Here is a 20,600-nt window from a genome sequence, read left to right as displayed (position 1 = left end):
CTAATTTTAATATGGTTATCTGTTTAGGTTTACTAAGAAGTAAAGCTATAGCAAGAAGAAAGTAGCTTCATTTTATTAAGTGCTCACAGCTAAACCTTTATGTCAGTTTGGAACTTTAAAAACTAATTTGTTCCCATCTGTACATGTTCTGTCATCCTATGTATTTGTTTCAATAAAATATTTGGTCTACTATGCTCTGATCCAATGATAAAATAGTAAATGACTTAACAGTAATTGCTGTCTTTTATCTTAGAAATACGTGGGAGTAAAAAATACTGGCAGTCACTGTGGTTAGAACCCCTAGATCTGTATAAATAAAATTAAAATTGTTTCTGAATGTTTGCCTGTTTTGCACCATGCCAAAATGAATGGAGGTATTTTTTTTTTTTATGAATTTTAGGTATTAAACGTAACAGCACAATTTAGAATATTTAGAATATATGCTGCCAAACTTTTTTGCTTATCTCTATAGATGAAAATCATTGCTATAAATTTAGGAGGATGCATAATGCTAAAAACAAAATGATGACTTGTTTAGTAGGTCAGGTTTACTACTGAAACTCAAATCACCTAGCCTGCTTCAACAGAATCAGTTACTGTATGTTCACATTTAAACCATATAAATATACATAAAGGAAATAAAGACCATTGAAAGGATGAGATGAACATTAACTTGAAAACTGGAGACTTAGCAATACTATTATGTAATATATCCAGAAAATGTGATAGATGTGATAATTTTAATAGGATGGATTAAAGGGGAAATTACATACGTTTATTTATCCATTGGTAGTGTGTAGAAAACATAATCAATAATAAGTATGTAAAGCATGCTCAGAATGGTAGATTATTGTTATGGTCCTTATATTTAAGGAATGTGACTAGAGAGTAGTTTCCAATTTCAGAGGGAATCACACTCCTCAGCCTTAGCATATCATTTACAAGAGTACTGAAGGGAAGAATCCATCCAATAGTTGAGCCAAACATACAAAAGAAACAATGTAGATTTCAGCTTGGCCGTGAAGGGCAGGCTAGCTCTTCTCCATGGCGCAGTTACTGAAGGATGCATCTGGGAGTATGATAACCCAGTAATATGTGTTTTGTAGATTTGGAGAAAGAATATGAGGTGCTGCAGGAATAATAGGTAACAGGTCTGTTCTTGTGTGCTATCTGTTCCCTATAAGAATGTAGTGAGAGCTGTGTTCGAAAACTTGCCGTTAAATCAAGTTCCTTTAATGTGTGTGTTGGGAGTTCATCAATGCCTTGCTACTACTCCTGTTTGGATTTTCATGGACAGAATATCAAGGCACAGCTGAGGGTTTCCAGCTGAGGAGGAGCAACTGTCCTTAGTATAGTAGTTCAAGAATCATGTGATCTTGGTCACGACAGAAAAAAGGGATCATGAGGTCAATAAGAGGACCACATCGGCGGCAGCTATTCTGTAGACACTGCACAGGTCCTTAATGGTGAGGCAGGAGCTGCCCTGTCTTTGTCTATGATCATGAGCTGGGGGTAATGACCAAAAGGAAAAAAATGTGAGTTAAGTTGCACAAAAGAAGTTTCGTTGCAGCGTGGCTGGGCTGATACTCCGTGATAGCGTAAGGACGCTCAGCGATTCGAAAAAGCCTCAGAATGGAGTTGCTACTCACCTGAATTAAGAGGAGCCATTTGAGGTGGATTGAGCATGCGATAAGGATGCCCTACCAGGCAACTCCTACAGAGCTGCTCTGGGCACATCTCGTAAGAAACCCCCATCATTATTACATTTTCTACACTTCTGACTTTGTACATTTAGTGTTTTACAGTAGAAAGATGATATTTAATAAAAATGTAATTTTTCAAGCCAAAAAAATGTAATACTTTTTACATGTTTTTTTGAGAAAAAATGTAATCCTAAGGAGGTTGAACTAGCAACAATTATTTTATCACCGATTCTTGGACCCAATTTTCTTGCGTTAAGAATGCATTTCCTGGTTGCTTTTTTTACTCAACACCTCCATTTTGGGTGGAATTATGACAACCCAAAGGCCCCCTGCTCCAATCTATAATCTGCTTACAATCCTACTTTTGTTTCTGCAATTCTGTTTCTTCAGTGGTTATGTTCTGCCATGGCTTGTACCAACAGAAAAATTCTGCTCAAATAATAAAATAGTGAATTGACACTGCTAAAGTGGCCCGAGTATGTCAGTGTACTTGTCCTGTGATGAACTGGTACCTGCTTTGCACCCAAAGCTTGCCGCCATAGGCTCCAGCTGTCCCACAACCTACCTTGGATAAATGGGTTAGGAAGATAGATGGATTATTATCATCATCATCAGTACTGGGCCTACAGCAAAAATCATTAAATAAATATATTAATATTTGTTGTAGCATTTGTTCCACTTTGATGCAGGGTCAGCTTTTTGGCTCATCACTTTCTAAACGGTCTGATCCAGAACATCTTTAATTGTCAAAAGATAAATAATAGCCAGTAATTACCAAAACACAATTAATATTTTTTCACTACTCACTTGGCTCAAGTATTATTTGTTAAATTATGCACATAATTATTACAAATTTCTGAAAATAAAAAAATAAAAAAAGTAATTTTTAAAGTGCAGAATTATTTTTTCCTAACTTAACTACAGAAGCTACTTCATTATCCTTTCAGTTCAGCACTGGAGCATTTCCATCAGTGACAGCACATATAACACAAGTGGAAATATAAAACATGTTATTTTCCAATGTACAAGATTAAAGTTGGCAAGAAAGAAAAATCGGAATTGTGCTCCCTTCGATTTTCTCGTATACTGAAACAGAGGAAAAGTTCATTAGAACCACTTCCAGTTGTGCAATATTTCTCAAATATCATATCTCTTTGTTTCTCATCATAATTAATTGATAATATCAATACATAATCATTTGTCTCTATTTATAATCAAACTTTCTATTAAAATTATATTTTTGTACTTGGGAGGTGCAAAGTAAAGAGAGTTATAGTCACCTAAAAACATAGAATAAATTGTTAGTATTATATAATATTTGCTGCAATAAATTGCTATAGGTAAAACTGCATTTAATTACATTTAATTATGATAATGATGACGGAAATAAAAAAAAACTAAATGTATTATCAGGAACACGACAGGGACGTAGCAGCTTATTGTTCCCATTACTTCTTTATATTTGCATGGCATGTTCAATGTTTACACATTATTGTTAAAACTAATGATGCATACATTAAAATAAAATTAATAATAGTTATTGAAATAATATGCATTACATTGAATACAGTTTTTAATATCATGTACACATTTACATTTCCATGATACAAAAATTTCCCTGCAGTGGGCTGGCACCCTGCCCTGGGATTGTTTCCTGCCTTGTGCCCTGTGTTGGCTAGGACTGGCTCCAGCAGACCCCCGTGACCCTGTAGTTAGGATATAGTGGGTTGGAAAATGGATGGATGATACAAAAACTTAGGAAGGTTGTTTAAATAAAATACAACTTCTGGTTGAGTAATTTTTCTTGAATTTCATTATCTGTTTGCTTTTTATCATTATGAATATCTATACAAAATTTGAATCATTTATCTGTAATTATAAGTATAGTTTACTTGAAAATTCGCAAAAGTATTCAGTTAAAGTACTACTTCCAGTTGTCGGAAGTGGCCCAAAAGTTGTTAGGATTCCTTATTTTTGATTTAATGTAAGTGTAAAAACTCTCACTGACCTAGGTAAGTTATTATGTTTACACACAGACAATTTCAAAAGTGGTATTTTCAGACTCAGGAAGGTCTAAAACGTCAAGATTCATCAAAATCTCAAGGTTGAATTTTTTTCATGATTCCTATACTTTCTCTATACTATGTACATGAAGAAGTATAAAAGCATGTGTAGGGCTGAGACAGCACTCAGGTAAGCTGCATGTCAAGCTGTATCTCCTTCATGAGACAATCAAGTCATTGACACCATTCTAAAACACAAAATTTCTTTATTGCATCATAGTATGTAATCTTATTCTCTTTTTGGGTCCTGATCACATTCTAACTACGGGGTTGTAGTTGCGGTGCACTGTGAGGCACAGATAATCGTGAGTAGACCCGCAAGATGCATTTTGATGGCAGGTGGAAAAGTGATCGTTCTTACCTTATATATGGATACAATCTATATATAAAACTAAAGCTACAGAAGGTCTTTAAAAATTACAGTCATTGCATGTTGTATGTAATGTATAAAGACTACTTTATCAAAAAAGATAAAGCAAGACACGTATGTCAAAGAATGTGGTTAACCAAGAAAAGAACAGTTTATTAAGGTGGGAGGTTCAAAACAGGACAGAAGTAAGGATAGTGCTGGACACCGGTTAAAGAATAATCTTTTCAAGGCTTCCGTACATAATCAGACAGAGTGGAAAATACACAACTGAGCAAATAAGGTTCTTTTCCTGGTTTTTCATACACCAATAATGCTCATTGTCCACAAATTGTTTGGGATAGTTCTGGGACTTATGATGATTTTTGGAATTTAATTTATTCAGTAGAGTACTCAAAACCTCAGGTGTTTAAATGGGATCAGTAGGATACAACGATCATGCTGTGTTGCCTCAGTTATGTCTGAAATTTTTTTTTTTTTTTGCACATTTTGAACATGCCTGTGAACCTGACATTTAGTCTGCTAGAAAATGTTTGAGCATAAAACCAGTATTAAAACTTGCTCAATACAGCACCCCTTTTCAATTCAAATTTTATTGTCCCAAGAGGGAAATTTGGGTTGTCAACAGAGGCCGCAATGTAACATTAAAAACACACCAACAACCATCACAACAAGGCTGGCAGTGTGGAACATTGGTTAAGGCTTTGCATTTCAAGCTTGATGTTATGGGTTCATATCCCACTACTGACACTATGTGACCCTGAGCAAGTAACTTTCCAAGCCTGTGCTTCAATTGGAAAAGCAAAAAAAAAATTGAATTGTAACCAATTGTACTTGAAATGAGTCAACTGGGATAAAGGTGTCAACCAATAAAGTAAATGAAAATATAAAAAAAAAAAAAATCAAATATAAACTTAATATAAGTAACTAAATGTAACAGTGAGCATAATACTTATACTGTAATAGATTACATATATTACATATAATATTAAGAGTTCACTGATGACTGACGCAAATGATAACTGTTCTTCCCATGATTTAAGTCTGTATGTAAAGGTGAACTTATTTAGAAGATTAATAGCAATTACTATTATTAAGAGTATTTGATCTGGCTGCTTTTTATCCTTGGGTTATTGAACCAGTGACTTCATGACAACAACTGGAATTGATTGAGAATATAGAGGAGGAGTCCTTTCTGAGAGAATATACTGTGCTTTCTATAATACTTATTAAACAGGACTGTCAGATTTGATTGTTGAGACTTTGTGAATTTTTTTTGCTCCAATCAATAATTTGACTTATTCTGTTTTTGTTGTTGATATTAAGACTTTCAAAACATGCTGGTTGAACAAAGACAAACTCAAAACAAGATTTTAAAAGCCTGACATACTGGTAGGACTCACATAAAAACGACTTGGCTTCCTTAGACAGTGGAGATGCTGCTGTTCTTTTTTGCAGATGATTTCAGATGATTTTTTTTTATTAAAAGTCAGTTTTGAATCTATGATTGTGCCCAGATATTTATAATTGTCAACCATCTCCACTGTCTGTTCTTTGTGTCCTGTGAGTAAATGGCATTTCTTCTAAAATTAATTAACTAAATAATCAATTTGTACAATGTTTGTTTTTGTGTAGAAAATACTCCTCACACTAGTTTACAAAATTGTGTACCTCTGGTCCATAACTTTTTCATTCCCATTAAGAAGGCTTACAATCACTGAGTCATGAGCAAATTTTATGACAGACTTGTTTACAAAGTTACTGAGAGACTATTAGCGTAAGAATGTACAAAGGAGTTGAAAGGACACAGCTCTGAGGAGACCCTTTGGATGAGGACAGCATGTCAGAAAGACAACTATTTATTTTTCACTTTGAGTCCTGTCTGTTAAAATGTAAATCAGCCACCATAACAAACTGAAGTTTAATTTAAAATCTTTTATTAGCCTCTCTGCAGGAAGGTAGGGATGGATGGTATTAAATGCTGATGAGATGAAGTCAATAAACGGGAGCCTCATTAGTTAATTCTCCAAGCCTTTTATTTTTATTTAAAGTGTACAAAATTTAAATTTCTTTGAAATTGTCAAGCTCTCTTTGTTTGAATTTGAAGATCTTTTGTGACAGAAGGAAGAATATAGAATTTTTAAATCAAACACAAGAAGATTTGTCTTTTTGAACCATGAAAAGAATACTTAATCTAATATCAATCATAGATACAGTATTTGTGTTTTAGAGAAAATACAAAGATAAAGATTGGGAGCAGGTGCTGATTGCTAGCACATTGCCACATCCACCAAACTAAAATATTCCATATACTGCCTTTGCTTTGAAAAGGATCTTTAATTAAAACTAGGGTCCCCAGTTTTTGTTACCACATTTTCCTTTATTGGGTCAATTATATCTCAGGTGGCTACCTTTGAACCCAAGGGCTTCTAGTGACCTTTTTTTTTTATGGCACAAGCTTCCAACACCATCACAGAAGCAAAGAACCCATCAGAAAATCTGATTCCTAGAAAAGTCCTCTACTCCCAAATATGCCAGAGGATCCAGGGTGGCCAAAAGAAGCACTTAAAAGAATACTCCACAGAATGTTTTTTTTTTTCTGTTTATTTTTAAAAATATGTTTCCTACCCTAAGTATATTGTAGGCTGGGCCAAGAAAAAATTCTTATGTTTTCATGTACAATGGAGAGAAATCCCATAAAGCTGTAGTTTGCCGTTTATGATGTGTTTATTTTTCTGGAAGTACATATTTAACAATATTTTTGGAAAAATGCATAGCTTGTACAGATTAAGGACAGAACTAGATAACTGACATGTGGATTATGCAACATGAATGAGGTGATTTTTTTTTTTTTACTGTTTTCCATGGATATTTTTCACATTTATTATTGTTCAGCATTGGTCATTATTGGCTTGTATTATGTCGTAAATGTTTTTCACTCTATTCTGCATAAAAATATTTTATGTATATAATAATCGGTAATAAAAATGACTAATGGAGGCATGGTTACACAGCTTAGTGCAACTGCCTCACACAGCTTCAAAGAGTAGCCTCATCTGTTGTCTATGCAGAGTTGCAGTAGTGCACACTCTCATTTTATTAGCAGCCATGGGTTTTCTCTGGTTGTTCCACTTTTTTTTCCAAGAACATTTAGGTTAGGCAGACTGGAAATTCCAAAGTTTGGGTGTGTTAGTGAGTGTGCCACGTGATGAACTTGTCAATCTAGAAAAAATTTCACTTAACACAGCAGAGTAGTCTTTGATATACATGTCCCTGACTTTATAAGCCTGTCCAATCATATTCACTGCTAGCTTATTTTCAGGCTCTAGGAAACACACTGGAGTCAACAAAGGTCATTATCCTTTATATTATCCATTATGATTTAATATTAAATTAATCCATGAAGTGAATAATTCAGACTACCCTAAGGGCATTTTCAGGACGTGCTTAATATTAGTCAGCCATTCAGATAATATATACTTTTCATCACTACACACAAACATGTAAGCAGTTCAGTATCATTTAAGTATAAATATATTATCATAACTCAAAGTAGACAATGACCTCATACAATGACAGATTCAAATATAATGCATTTAAGTCTGTTAATTTCCTTTTAGACTCTCTTTAATTGATTTTTTTAATAAACTACATTAATGTTTAGCATTTCTTTTATAATAACACATTCAAATATGCATCCAAATTTTACTCACATGGATATGAAAAAATATTTCACAAAAATGATTTTAACATAAAGAAAACAACGCTGTAGGAGTTAGTTTGACAGAGCTTTGTCTGCAACGCCACCTGCTGGTCCAAACTTTACTATATTCAAATATGAAACAGAATCATCAAAGCAGCAACAGCGTTTTACTGAACTGCAAGCACAAAGCCCTCCAACTCCTTTTAATTTAGTGCAATTTGTTTTCACTTACTTGAACAATACCAACCTTTTTTAACCAATGAAACTGCATTCCAGACTGAATTAAGTGTTTTTATTTAATAATAAAAAAAAAAGATTTCACAAAATAATTTAGGATGAATGTTCATCACATTACTAGTGCAATCATTTTCTACCCTAAATATAATTTACTATAATATAAATTTGACTCCAGTGCTAAATTGTACTTGGCTATCAAAAACAACAGGGAGAATGTTTGTAGGAAGACAAAACAACAAACTATCATGTGGAAAAAAAAGTAACTTTTACAAGTTACATGTTCATCAGACTAATTAAAGCCTATTTGAGATCCAAACAAATTATGTTAATTGCTTATATATGGCATTCCTCTCCAATGCTTCCTGGGTCACTTTAGTTAGAGGGCTAGGGTTCTGACAATATGATGCAGTCATCATTATGGTTATAGAGCTCTCTGCTATACTTTCCTGACCTTATTCCTCCAAGTTCACAGTGATGGTGGGCTGCCTTTAATCCCCACAAAGACAGAGCCTCCCAAGTAAATAAAGCTTTGTTCCTAAGAAAAAGGCTCACTCTAGCATAATGGTTAGGAATGAGTAAATCATTATTAATCTTTAAGGCCTAGCCATAAAATTGGGTTACTTTAGCTTTGAATGAAAGTATCATGTAGACATTTCAAAGTCTTGGCCAAGATAGAAATCAACAGTTCTTGACTCCAGACTTGGCGCCAACTAATAAACAAACAGTATATGTCAAGGGCTCGAGAATCCCCATATCCTCCACTTAATGGCTTTAGCGAGAGGATTTTATTGCTTGCTTTTCTTTCTCACAAGTCATCATTATCTCAAGTCATTCCTTGATTCAATGTCAATTTCAGAACTGTAAACTTGCAACAAAGGCTTTTTTTGTAATCCCAGCTTTATGGTTTGTTATCAACATGAAAGGTAATAGTGCTTGAATCCTTCATTAGCCTTTTCTGTGGCTGAGTACACGCTATATGATTTCAGCAAGAAATATCACATTCTTAAACAGTTAATAATCATTTATTACAAATATGCCCTCAGGGTTACTCTTCTCCAGTTTGAACTAATTTAAAAAATGTATCTATTCTTTCACCACTCTTATAGCATGTACTCTACATGCAAGTAAAGAAAAAGAAATTATACATATTCATTTTTATTTCAAGAAAAAAAAAATCACTGGTCATCTGTGTCTAACGACATCTTCATTAAAAATCTGTCACAATTGTAAAATGCTGTTTTTTAAAAAACACTGTCTGAAAAATAGATGCCACATTAGTATGTACCTGTATGAAACAGCAGATACCCAAAGTAACACTAAAAATTCAGCAAAAAAAAATTCAATTATGTAGCTATAAACACAATTTCATGTAAATATTCAATTGAGAAATCACATTAAAATAATTCAGTTTTGCTTTAAATAATTAAAGAAATGACTGAAAATGTAAAATGAACAGATTAATTTTATCTTGTAAAAAGTAATACCTATAAAACACACTAAAGGATAAGTCCATAAATGTTCATTTATATAGTTCTTTTAGAACCTTACTGATAAACTTTCAATTTTTTAACCACCACTCATGTTATTTATATCTCTATCTTTGAAAGGGCAGTTGATATCATGAGCACATAACCAACAACAATAAGTTCACAAGTTGATCACAAATACAGTGCCCATTTGTTTGTTTAAATATTAATCTTAAACATTTATTAGTTTATACATTTCCTTAAGTGCATCATCAAATATACTTGCCAATAATATTTAACAGGTGACTGTAAAAGAAAAAAAAATACACAATACACATACCCTAAGAAATATTTCTTATTGAGTATAATAAAATAATTACCAAAAAATTAAAGAAAATTATGAACAAAAAAGGAGGTAACTTTCTGTGAGTGCATGGAGTATACTGTACATATTCAAATCTGAATAAGTTCTGGTAAAGTTAACATTTAAAACAAGGTCTACAAGCCAAGCTCCTAAGCCTTCTGATGACTAAAGCTAACAAACTATATATACTGTGCAAACGGTTTCAAAGACTGATTACAAATGTTTCTGTAACCATAAAGTTATTTTATCCATCCATCCATTATCCAACCAGCTATATCCTAACTACAGTGTCACGGGGGTCTGCTGGAGCCAATCCCAGCCAACACAGGGCGCAAGGCAGGGAACAAACCTTGGGCAGGGTGCCAGCCCACCGCAGGGCACACACATACACTAGGGACAATTTAGGATTGCCAATGCACCTAACCTGCATGTTTTTGGACTGTGGGAGGAAACCGGAGCACCCAGAGGAAACCCACGCAGACACGGGGAGAACATGCAAACTCAGGGAGTACCTGGGAAGCCAAACCAGGTCTCCTAACTGCGAGGCAGCAGCTGTACCCACTGCGCCTCCGTGCTGCCCAAAGTTATTTTATCCTATAGAAAAAAATGTAATCTTCCATTTGAAACACAAAATATATCATTAGCATATTACCACGTTTTATTAATGTCAAAGATTTCTCACAATTTGTGAAACATAGCATTTACAGATGAGTGGCACATATGTTAAACTTGCAATTTTTTTTGCGTATTCTAAGCAATAGCTGACAGATGACGCAGCATTCACTACAGAAAAAAAAGGTTTTGAAGATCCAACAACCCATTCAGATGTGATTATGACTGTCAGCATGTACATGTACAGCATCAAATGACATGCAACGTTCATTCACTTTTAAGCTTTTTACGTCACTTTTCACTTTTTAAGTAGTCCATAATTTTTGCAATTATGCTGTGTTCACATACTTTGGAAATACAAGCTGCCTATAGGGAAATTTCAAAGTGGTATCTTCCAGTGTGAAAACTTGTAGGAAACATTGTTACCCAAATTAACAAAGCTATTATATAACATAGGTTTTTTCCCACCAAACAAAACAAGTATTTTTTAAGGAACTCGTGCCAAAAAAACTTTTTCAGTTTAGAAATATTGTGGAAAAATGCATTGGTTTCTTATGTTGCAGGATCTTAAAAAGGTAAGTCATACATGTCCAATTAACTGAGTGTAATTACTCATAGTTAATTCAGATCACGGTGCCAAGGATCAAAACAACAATTAAAAACCATCACTATAACACTCCAGTTCTTGCCTCATTTCACTGACTCACAAATAAGCTTAGACTCAATTTTAAATTTCTCTTCTGATAAAGAAAGTTACAGTGCTTACTGTTAAGCATACAATCATGTTTGGCTCCATTTGGAACCAACCATTTGGTACAGCTGTAAACATCATTGAAATTGAGGCTCTGTGGGACTGGTGTGGGTCACAAGTACACATATTGTAATTGCTGGTATTGTGTAGCACACACCGATGTGCAAGTCTTGGCAGCCTTTTTCAGGATGCTATGTAGCACTTTCGAACTGCCACTCACTTCCCTTCCTGCCCTACCAGTTTTCAAGTGCCTCACAGTTAAAACTGAAACTGCATGAAGAAACCACTCGTCATTAAAATATAGGCGCTTCATGGTAATCAACTGATACTTCACGAGGGACTACCCATCTTTCACATGTTGATGCTTCGCAGTGTTCATTACATCATGGGAAAAACTCATCATTCATCTGTTGATTCTTTGCAATGATTGATACTTCTCAGGGGAAAGCTTGTGCAGTGGGATTTAAGATATCTATTATTCACAGCTGCTCATCAGAAAAAAAAAAGAAAATTAGAAGGAGCATTGGCTATAAATATGAAAGGCTTCAAATTGGTCGGCCGTAAATCAGTGCATGACTGTACTGCATTAGATTCTAACTTCTTAGCCACTACACCTCACTAAGTGCCTAAGAAGAATATCAACCCATAAATCTATTTTCTGAACACTTTTAATTTAAATTCTGGGTCATGGTAGTCCAGAGGATATCCTGGCTATAAAATAAGAAAAAAAGCACATTTTAAACTAGAGAGACAACTACTTAAAAAAACGAAAACACGCAAATTATACGTCTACCAACTTTCAAGGTCTAGTTCATGTTCAAAGAGAGCCAGTGTCAATCCCAGTGGTGTTAGGATCTAACATGCATGTCTTTGGGATGCCAGAAGAAAACAAATGCCCACAGAAGAAACCAAGCCAAGGGAATGGGGTTCACCGGAAGCAGTATTCGATAATGTTATAAAGACCATTCACAGTTGATTCATGCACTGTTGATTTAAAATTATATAAATCAAAATGCTATTTTGGAATCAAAGCCTAACATACCACTGGCTTATCATAAATAGGCCTTGTCTGTCATTAAGAAACATTAAAAATTCCGGAGGCCATCCTCAGCCATTCTATTTCTACCATTGCAACTCAACAGGTGCTAAAGAAATCATTTTTCATTCGGTTTCAACATGGTTGAACTCTATTACATGTATCAACAACATGCTGGTGTATGATGGTGTTGGTTTTTTCAAAAACAAGGTTTTACCTAAAAAATAAATTAATGTCATCAGTTTATTTCAGATTTACTGTCATGAGTAGACAGTACAATTGAAATTTCCAATCGGCACATTTGAACAACACGCAACAGATCACGATTGTCCTTGTCCAGCACCCTGAATCTTGCTCCGTTAGTTATGTATAACATCCATCCATCCATTTTGTAAATCTTCTTATAATATAACATGACAAAATAGTAGGTAGAGATAAGAGAAACAGCAGAGTTTTCTTTCTCATGAATTTTTGTGAAACTAATGCAAAATTCACTTAAAGGGGTGTTGTAGAGTTTTAAAAGATTTTTGGGGGATTGAAAGAAAGGAAGGAACTTTGCTTCTTAAGAGATGGCAAAACCATTCACAGCTTTAAGATCTATAAGTTTCATAGAAAAATGTCTATATGAAAAACTAGCAAAAACTGTCTTTAGGAAATTCAACATTGCTAAACAAACCTCAAAATGACATTCTCTTAGACAAAAGCTATAATCCGTCAATACAATAAAATTTCTATCCAAATTAGTTGAGGAGAAAATGCTTTATCTGCAGTCTTAGATCAAATCCCACCTGGCCCAGTACAAAACTTTGTGTGTACTAATAGTGGTGTCATCCTATTAGCCCCAGCACACTCCTGCTGCCCAATGAGAAGTTCCCACGGTGGCACTGTTTTTTGGAATGGTCCCCCTACACTACAACCACTCTTGATAGGCCATATAGGTTATTTGTTTGTTTTTTTTTTTTTTGCCCCCCCCACCCCATGGCAACACACATGCAAAATTTTGTGAAGATCAGTTCAAGCATTTTCACATAATTGGAGAACAAACCACCATCAAACAATATTACTTACACAGACATAACACGTACAGTATTTCATTATGTTTCAATTAAAAACTTATATGTTTGTGAGTTGATCAGGGTCCTTTATTAAAGGAACAAACAGTCTTATCAAGGACTATTAACCATCAGCTTGTGTCTGTGTATCAGTCGTTCTTCTGTCGTACCTTGTGTTTTCCATTACATTTTGTATTCTGTACGAGATGATGACACATTATCTTTCTCATCAAAACTAAAAACTACCGATTTTTGAAAGGGTCAGTTCAAACTCATGGTAAACAACTGAGCAACAAAAAATAATGCAGAGATGGGAAAACAAAACCAATGACAATTATTCTGCTCTGCCAACAGAAAATAAAGTTGTGATGTGGTTTAATATAGGCATACAGATACATTACACATTCTATGATAATATTAAGGCAGCCCTGGATTAACCATTGAGCAAAATTAACATGTGCTTAGGGCACTAAAGGGAAAGGGGGTTCCACAGGGTTTTAACAAAAGTAGGAGAAAGCAAAGCATAAATAAAATTTCAAGTAAGCAACAATTAAGCCTTAACTCTTTGAGGGCTGAATATTTTTTCCAAAAAACTCAGTTTTCTGAAAAGCACACAAAGCAATGATTCCAACATAAAACATCTGTTGCGATGTGATGAGGCTGCTGTTGGCACATGTTTGGCAGCTTTGAATGCACGGTGGGCTGGCTGTCTTCGCACAGCCGGTGGGTAGCGGTGCCAGTCACAGTGTGACGCAATATGGGTTGTACCTCATGTCATCATAAGTGGTGGTCCTCCCAGGTGAATACTGCTGTAGGTGTATCAGCTACACAAACGATCAACTGGGGACTGATCACCTGATGCTGGTCCCTCACTTTCATTTTTGGTGTCCATCTCCTGATCACTTGCATCAAATTCCAAGTCCAACAATTCAGAGTCTGATTCAGTGATAATATGTAAAATGTCCGTGGAGTATTCAGTTTCTCGCCAAATATTGATGCCATTTTAGAGGTTCTTTGCTCTTCGCTACTCATGTAGGGAGTCGAGGTTAAATCAACAACGCTCTTAACTATCCTTCTAGCAAAGTGAGTCAAAAGTAAAATGTAAGGTTGAGTTTTGTTGCAGTTTACAGCTGATTACTGCCCTCTAAGAATTTTGACAAAAGTCGACATCAGCCCTGAAAGAGTTAATTTTTATCATTTTGATTTACATATACTGAAATGCTGTACATCTTCAAAGTTAAAAAAACAATGGAATGGAAGAGGTTTTGTATTTGTAGTACAAATAATATTCCTTCATTAAAATATCCTTTAAAAAAATTGCCCAACATCATCGACTTTTGTAGAAAAACGGCTTTGAATTTGAAAAGAATACTCTTGAGAATGCTTCATTTCAGTAGTGTAACAACTGTGGAAGCATTCTTTAGTAGTCTGGATTGTAGAGCTTGGTTTCATTTCCTCTGCTGAGGCACTATTCAGACAATGTAGATGTATATTTGGTTTGGTTTGTCTTTATATACAGTACTGTAATTTTTCTAAATGTTCACAAAGATGTTTTGAAAGATGATGTTAAAGTCTAACAGGCATGCTTGCTTTTGTTCAGAAACCAAAAGAATTAAGAAGAATACCTCTTTGAATACTTATTTTGTATTGTCAATTTTGTTTTTTGTTTTTTTACCTTACAGTCTATATGATTATACTTGAATTAAGGTTAAAAGATCCAAGAGTAACAAAAAGTACATTTGTATTTAACATGCTTTTGTAGGCTTTATTAATATTTTTGATCACAGTGCATTTGCAAAGCATGGAGCACTTATGATTTCTGTACTAACACAATGTAAACGATTTTCTGTGTGTACAAATTGACATTGTCACGTTACTTAAGAACCCCACACCCTTTTCCCTCCTCCAGCAACCTCCGCTCTATTTGCGTTCCTGTTCCTTGGTTGCAAAAGACGTAAAGTCAGTGCCCAATTATATTTTATATAAGTCAAGGCATGGTTAGTCTATTTGTGTTTCACAATACCAGTAACTGAATGTACTAAATGTTGCACTGTAAAGGTCTTTAATTGCTCCCTCTTCAAGGTAGATCAAGTGTGTAGAGCTGCCCAATCTGATTAGTTTATAGAGGTGTGGGTCAAGTGCTGCAACAGGGATCCTGTGGCCAAAGAATTTGATAAAGGTTTAAACTAAATAGGTTTCTTTTCTATCTTTACAGGTTTAGCAAAAATATAACACATGATATGGAGCCCTAATACAGTACCTGCAGTATTTTTCGTTTTGCCTCTGTTTTAGGAATTGTTTGTCAATTGGTTAATGCTTAACAAAAAGAAAACACGAAGAAGTCAAAGTTTTGTTAAAACTGTCACATCTATGAAACATCATTCACAAATCTGCAGCTTCTCTTAATCCCAACAATTATGCTAAATTATCCCTTTTGTAGTACATTATATTTATAGATGGAACTCAATGTGTGATGTCTCCATATGCTATGTATAACAATAATTATCACTTTATATAGCACCTTTCACACATTTAGATGTAACTCAATATGCTTTCCAAGACTCAAAAAATTAATGTATTAAAATAAAACCAAACAATATATACAATTAAATGAAATCAAATAAATAACAAAATTAGTATGTGGGGAAAAAACAATAGTGAAGTAAAAAAAAAAACTCATAAAAGCAAATCAAGTTGTGTTCTTTTTGTTTATTTAACAGAATCGACTGCCCTCATTCAAGATGGTGATATATCTAGGTTTCAGCATAGGCTCCAGCTGGCACTAAGAGATGCCAAGAAATATGCAGGATCCAGTTCCGCTATAAGTCAGGAAAGGAATCGTTTCCATATTGTATGAAAATCCTCTGAAGCTAATCATTAAAATGCATAACTTCAGCCTGTTTTAGAATAGTAACTGACTAGACAACTGTTCCATCCTCATCTTAAAAAGGTGTGAACTATGCTATGTAAACTAACAGTGAATAGTCAGAGTGAGTGAAAACTAAAAAGTTAAAAAAGCTAACTAAAAGTAAACAGAACTTCTAAGATAATCAGTAAAAAGAACAAAACTATGAGCAGAATATAGATTATCATTTGGGAGTCTGCACCTTCTAATATCTCATATTCAACTGTGCCTTTGAGTTTCATGAATTAAAATTTAGCTTTTGCCATATTTGTATAACATTATACCCTTGAAATAATTCTATCCAGTATCAACTTAAAAGTAACTGGAAACTGAACTTCAGAACACTCCTTACCTAAAGTAGTATGAGAAAGCATGTGTACCCAGTGAAAAAATGTTTCATATTTTACATTTGCAGCTATTCTTATCAACAGGAAAAAAACAGCTTTTATAGTAAAACCTAGTAAAGTACAACTTTTAATGAAACATTCTTACGTTGGATCACAATTTAGTAGTTGCAAAACAATTCAAATTCAATCACTCCAATCTACAAAGGATTAAAATCAAAGGACCTACAAGCATCTCTTGCTACAAGCAACATAATCATTGTACAGGGGTTAGCGTTCAGAAAAAGATTATCTATGCAATAGGTCAGAAAGGAGATTGTCTCTTCTTAAACCAAAAAGCTCTTTGAATACTGGTCAAAAAGCTTGGTTTCACTTGGCCAAAAAAGTTTTTTTCTAAAACTGAACATTTTCATTCTCATACTGCCTACCTCAGAAAAGGCCTGAACACATTTTTCAATGCCCCCAACTAGCACAGGCCAGTGCCTCATGACAAAACACAATCAAGAGGAAATTATGTTTTTGCTGGTCAACCCTTACAACATTTTCCACATTTTTAAATGATTCACTGAGTCATTCTCAGAAAAACTTTATTGTCACACAATTAACTTCTGTACCCTGAAACGATGATTAGATCAAACCTTAAATTATGTTGCAATGATTGCAACAAGCAGTTTTGGGCATTACTTATTACTTAATGATCATGTTCACTCTCATCAATTATTACTAACCTAAAAAAATCTTCAGCTCATAATACTAGTTCAAATGAGAAAAGTTCAGATCTACAGAAAGCAATGAAAGGATTTATAAGAGGCAGCATTGTTATATTTGCTTCCAATATGGTTGGAATCCCATCTCTTAATTTTGGAGCTTATACAAAATAGCACACTTGGTTGTCAAACTGAGATCAAAACATTTTATTACACATGTTTATAAAACATAAAATAATCTCCTCTTTAAAGGACTGTACTTCAGACCAGTGTCATGATATAACCCACGTGTTTGTGGTCTACTGTGGATTATATTCTTTTCCTTATAAATGAGCCACCACCTGTGCTGAACCGTTAAACACATCTGAAAACCCTTTTTGCCACAAAATTAACTGGTTCAAAATTGTAGCGGAGCTGGTGTCTGAGGGTAGGCAGATGGTCGGGAATGGAATGGCCCAGAGAGAAGCATATGTACGGTGGTTTGGGTTGCTCCCTGCTGAACAATGCAGGGATAACCAAACATTCCGAGAGGTCCCATGGACACCTAGGGACAGGACCAGTAGTAGTGAAGCAGGGCTTGTGAGCCGCCCACAGACGGCGACGGAAGCTATAGGGCACGAGTTGATAAACAGTCGACTGTGCATGTCAGCGGATGTCTCCTGATGCTGAGAAGACCTGAGAAGGATAAGCAGAGGAGACTTTAGTATAGAATGTGGCATCAGAGGACCATACTGTTTGTTTTTAAAAGGCTGATTTTTGAGTGGGATTTTAACCTTGTTTTGATTTGATCTAGTTATTCAATTTTTTTTTAACTTCCACAACAACATTGATTTTGTGGATTATTTATTTACTGTTAAAGAGCACTGCACTCTTTGATTTGGACACTTTGTTTTGCTTTGTAAATAAAGCACTGAAGCACTTTGCACCACCATCCACTAGAGGCATGACTCAAACTCTAGTCCAAATCTGTAAATTACAATTCAAAGGCTTCACCAGATTTCAATCTAGTTAGCTAATTTGACAACTAGGTTTTGCAGGTTTGGTATATTGTGGAAATTTAGTTTGAACACAGAGTAAAATGTCACATAGAGACTCTTATTTTTGGTAAGAATGCACCGCTTATCTGTGCTCTAAATGAAGGACACACATGTTTAGTAACAAATGTCAAGTATTAACATTATTTCGTGGGAGCTTGGAACATGTACATGCCACAAGTTACCTTCTCTTTATCTTTTAATTTTCAGTTTCTTCTTCTATTACATGTACATTTATTCTACTTTGAAGAGGGCAGACACACATATATACGTATATACATTGTGGAAAGCATACCCCGGACACTGACAGCAGAAAGTCCAAAACACACTCCTTTATTTCTGTTGAGCACCACAATGCCTTTCTCCAACAAGTCTCTTTCTTTCTCTTTGTCTTTCTCTTCTTCTTCTGACCTCCACTCCCCTCCTCACAAGCTCCATCTCCTTCCTCCCAACTCCAGCTCGTCTACTGGAGGGAGGCGGCCCCTTTTATCATAACCCGGATGAGCCCTAGGTGCTCCACCTGGTGACACTTCCTGGTGTGGCAGAAGTGTCAGGAGAGCACCTGGAAGCACTCCAGGTGCCCCTGGGATTGCTTCTCGCAGCACTTCCTGGTGTGGCAGAAGTACTGCCATCCAGGATTCCCTAACTGTCCGGGCGCCCCTGGCAGTGGCCACGTCCTCCCGTAGTGGTGAGTGTCCCAGCTCTGTTCCCATGGCCCCCAAGCAGACCCGGGCGGCTGCCCTCTCATGGCCCAGGGAAGGTATCGTCCATCTCGGGGACTGTCCAGGCGCCCCGGCTGGGTAGTGACCCCAGTCATCAGGGACAACATACATATATACATTCATACATATATACACATATGCATATACATATACATATTGTAAGCTGGAGGGGCGATTGCACCTCAAGAGGACACAGACGCCCCTGGGAAAACCCCTGAAACGCAGTCTACCTTCACATTGTGCCTTACCCTTCTCACTTGCGCTATAACGCGTAATAAAGCCCTTGCGTGGTACTCCGTTTACTTAAAAGCCTTGTGCAGCACCTGTCAGTTTTGGAATTGATTGTTTTGCTTTTATCTTTCTCTCTCTCTCTGACATTCTCTGCTCCTAGCAGAACTGTCATCTCTGACTTGTCATGGAGCACGTTTAAGCTTTTGAAAAAGAAACAAATGTTTGTTTGCAGTTTTGAATAAAATTCCTGCTTTCTACAACCTCCTGTGTGTCTGTGCAAATCTGTGACCCAAGTGTGACCAGGAGTGGTTGCACAGATGGATGCCGCCGAAGACTTATTTCAAATGGCTAAAAGTTTTGCACTTAACGGCTGGAAACTAAACGTGGATGGCCCAATCCGTGCGAAAACTCAAGATTTGATACATAAAGTGCACTGCTGGTTTGAAGGAGGCGTGATGGAAAAAGTTGTCATGAATATATTACAGACCAGGATACCTGCAGTTCTTCGAGATGAATTTCTGCGTCATGATACACGCACACATATATATATAAATATATATATATATATATATATAAATATATATATATAAATAAATATATATATATATATATATATATATATATATATATATATAAATATATATATATATAAATAAATATATATATATATATATATATTTATTTATATATTTATATATATATATATATATATATATATATATATATATATATATATATATATATATATATATATATATATATATATATATATATATATATATATATATATATATATATATATATATATATATATATATATATAATATATATATATATATATATATATATATATATATATATATATATATATATATATATATATATATATATATATATATATATATATATATATATACACACACACACTAATAAAAGGCAAAGCCCTCACTCACTCACTCATCACTAATTCTCCAACTTCCCGTGTAGGTAGAAGGCTGAAATTTGGCAGGCTCATTCCTTACAGCTTACTTACAAAAGTTGGGCAGGTTTCATTTCGAAATTCGCCTAATGGTCATAACTGGAAGGTATTTTTCTCCATTAACTGTAATGGAGTTGAGCTGGAATGACGCTGGGGGCGGAGTTTCGGTGACATCATCACCTCCCACGTAATCACGTGAACTGACTGTCAACGCAGTGCGTAGAAAACCAGGAAGACCTCCAAAAGCGCTTAAGAAAACATGCATTATATAATTGAGAAGGCAGCTAAACAATAAGAAGCGAGCGAAAGTGACATATACTACCA

At 35.0% G+C, this 20,600-nt stretch overlaps 1 protein-coding gene across 1 annotated transcript in view; it reads right to left on the bottom strand.

Moving 5' to 3' along the window:
* hibadhb (3-hydroxyisobutyrate dehydrogenase b) overlaps positions 1-20,600 on the bottom strand; it is a 161,984-nt gene that overhangs the window by 110,382 nt on the left and 31,002 nt on the right. The window lies entirely within an intron of this gene.

This window comes from Polypterus senegalus, chromosome 15, assembly GCF_016835505.1.
Source record: "Polypterus senegalus isolate Bchr_013 chromosome 15, ASM1683550v1, whole genome shotgun sequence".
In the NCBI taxonomy this organism is placed as follows: domain Eukaryota; kingdom Metazoa; phylum Chordata; class Cladistia; order Polypteriformes; family Polypteridae; genus Polypterus; species Polypterus senegalus.
The sequence above is the reverse complement of the archived record's forward strand: the minus strand, read 5'-3'. Positions and strand labels throughout refer to the sequence as shown.